Source organism: Otolemur garnettii, unplaced genomic scaffold (genome assembly GCF_000181295.1).
Source record: "Otolemur garnettii isolate 467f Iridium unplaced genomic scaffold, OtoGar3 scaffold00025, whole genome shotgun sequence".
NCBI classification, from domain to species: domain Eukaryota; kingdom Metazoa; phylum Chordata; class Mammalia; order Primates; family Galagidae; genus Otolemur; species Otolemur garnettii.
This window is the reverse complement of record NW_003852420.1, coordinates 9,279,905-9,282,976: the sequence shown is the minus strand read 5'-3', so window position 1 is coordinate 9,282,976 and position 3,072 is coordinate 9,279,905. Positions and strand designations below refer to the sequence as shown.

At 39.3% G+C, this 3,072-nt stretch overlaps 1 pseudogene; it reads right to left on the bottom strand.

Annotated features, from left to right (window-relative positions):
- Positions 1 to 219: 219 nt before the first annotated feature.
- On the bottom strand, positions 220 to 435 carry LOC100940388 (annotated as a pseudogene).
- Positions 436 to 3,072: the final 2,637 nt, after the last annotated feature.

The following is a 3,072-nucleotide window of genomic DNA, read 5'->3' as shown; positions in this document are numbered from 1 at the left end:
TTTTTTGTTTGTTTGTTTCAAATTTTAACTCATGTTTAATGCAAACCAGAGTGTTTAAATTCCCAATAGGTTTCATCAATCTTGGCTATATATGTATTATTTATATGAATACTAGCAGTTTTATTAACAAATACTACTTTCAGCTTACAAATGCATATTTTCTAGTTATCACTAAGTACTAGATAAGGTATGTTGTTCTCTGAAGCACTAAGTTATCTGTCACTGGGTTATTTGCCCTTGTTCCTTTTCTGCCATTTCTTGTTAGAGAATTGTATCCTGTGCTGCTTGCTACATTTTCTCCAGTTTTTCACCCAGAGTCAGAGATTTTCAGGGTAAATGTTTGGGTTTACACAGCACCATTGTTGTTACATCTTGGACAGACATTTACCCTTGTTTTGGAAGAACTTCCAGAAACATTGACTTCATTTCTGCCATATCTGAGTTATGGGATACAGGTTCTCCTGAAAGTTCTGGTCTTTTTCCTGAAGTTTAGGCATCCAATCTTCCAAGATGAATCGGAGTTCTTGACTCAAGCCTACAGAAAGAATTAATAGGAACTTGTGGAGACATGGTCAGGAGCTCCATGTTGCTAGAGCTGGGGACTGTGCCGTAAGGTCCACATGCATCCTCCTGCTAAGGCCTTCCCAGCTGCCTCTGAGGAGCTAGGGTCAGCCCGTTGAGCAGCCTCACTGGCAAGAGCCGGGAGCCTCCTCATTTATTTATTTTTGAATGTTGAACCAGCTTGTGTAGCTGGAATATAATCCCATTTGGTCATGGTGTATAATTCTCTTTACATGGGGTGTCTGTGAAATTCATGTGCAATTCAAAATTGCATCACTATTTTCAGTTGCACATGAACTTTATGGCCACCCTGAATATCACTGGATTTGACCAGCTAATATTTGCTTAAAGAGTTTTGCATCTATGTTCATAAGATATAGACATCTCAATTTTTCTTTTTCTTAAATGTCTGTCTGGTTTTGGTATAATGCTGACTTCCAGAATGAGCTAGGTAGTATTCCTTCTGTGTCTGTCTTCTGAAGGAGATTATAAATTTTTGGTACAATTTCTTCCTTAAATGTTTGGTGGTATATACATTTATAAATTTTACTATTTGAATAATTTTGCTTATTTGAAAAGTTAGGTATTGTTTAGGGAGAGGCTAGATTACTGATAGTTATACAATTGGGTTATGCTTTAGTCACAGGTGTTTTATGAGGCCCATCAGCTTGAGGCCATGACTGGTTTGCAGGGTAGTATATTTTCTCCTGTGATCTCCTCAGCATGCTAAGACACTCGTAATCACTGCTAATGAGCTCACTGACAAAACAAGAAATGATCTCTCTTGTTATAAATGTTGTTACCTGGCTCAATCTTACTGATCCAGTTGTCTTTGGGGGCAAACATTAGAGAGGTGGTCACTTTAGAATGTGCCTAGAGTTAATCATGTAATATTCCCCAGCATCCTCCTTCAGGAATGAAGAACTTACCTCCCAGTTGCTGGGAGGGTGCAGAAAATGGCCTTTAATTCATATTTCCTTCCAAGGACAGCCTGTGTCCACTGGGGGATAAGGGTCAGGTCTATCACTGCAATAAAAGGTCCACTTCAGCTCTCGAGATAGCCAGGGGCTGAGACCTATGTTGAAACTTCACTGCAGCTCAGTTTCACTTTCTTCCTAATCCTGCTTTCTTTCTCTCCTCTTCAGAGACGTGGGTCTCAAAAATTATCCAAAAGTTTCCTTATGTAGAATCAAAATACTGAGTCTTGTATTCAACCTATCCATCAATACTCCATCTATTAGCCTTGCTTTGGCAGAGATGCTCTTGTTATTGTGGGCTCTGAAGTCAAACTTTTGAGCTCAAATCTTGGTTCTCTTGTTTATTCACTATAGGACACTGGGCAGGTAATTTAATATCACTTTCAGTGTACTCAATTGTAAGATAGATATTGTATTTGCACCAGCCTCCCAGGTTGTACCCCAGATATACTCTAATGCTGAGGTGGGTGAGCCAACTCTGGGGTGGTTAGTGTCTAAAATGTTTATTGGCAGAGAACTGACATCCAGGAGACTTAGACTCTAATGGGTGGAGGGGAGAGAAAGAGGAAAAGCTCCGGAACATGCTGGCTAAGAAGGACAGAGGAGCAAGGTAGGGGTTCCTGTCCCAAAATACCCTAGCCATTCCCTGTGATCTCTGAGCAATGGAAAAAACAAAGATGTAGTTACAGGAAAGGGCAGAAAGAAAAAAAAGGGTGGGGAAAGTTAATTGATGATATCTATGATTATCATTCTTTTTTATTCTCTATCCACTTCCAAAATTAAGTCAATGTGGCTTATAAATTTGAACACTACATATATCAAAGGCAATTTTTAAAAAATCTAACAGGTGTACCAGTGTATTCTTAGCACCAAGAACACAATTTTTTTCTTTTTTATTGTTGGGGATTCATTGAGGGTATAAGAAACCAGGTTATATTAAATGCATTTCTTAGGTAAAGTCCCTCTTACAATCGTGTCTTGCCTCCAAAAGGTGTGGCACACACCAAGAACCCAACCCCCTCCTTCCTTCTCTCTCTCTGCTCTTCCTTTCTCCCACCCTTCCTCCTTTTTTCTCTTTCTGCTCTCCTATTCTCTCACCCCCACTGTGTCATTAATTGTCCTCATATCAAGATTGAGTACATAGGATTCATGCTTCTCCATTCTTGTGATGCTTTACTAAGAATAATGTGTTTCACTTCCATCCAGGTTAATACAAAGGCTGTAAAGTCTCCACTTTTTTAATGGCTGAATAGTATTCCATGGTATACATATATCATAGCTTGTTAATCCATTCCTGGGTTGGTGGGCATTTAGGCTGTTTCCACATTTTAGTGATTATAAATTGAGCAGCAATAAACAGTCTAGTGCAAGTGTCCTTATGATAAAAGGATTTTTTTCCTTCTGGGTAGATGCCCAGTAATGGGATTGCAAGATCAAATGGGAGGTCTAGCTTGAGTTCTTTGAGGGTTCTCTGTACTTTCTTCCAAAAAGGTTGTATTAGTTTGCATTCCCACCAGCAGTGTAAAAGTGTTCC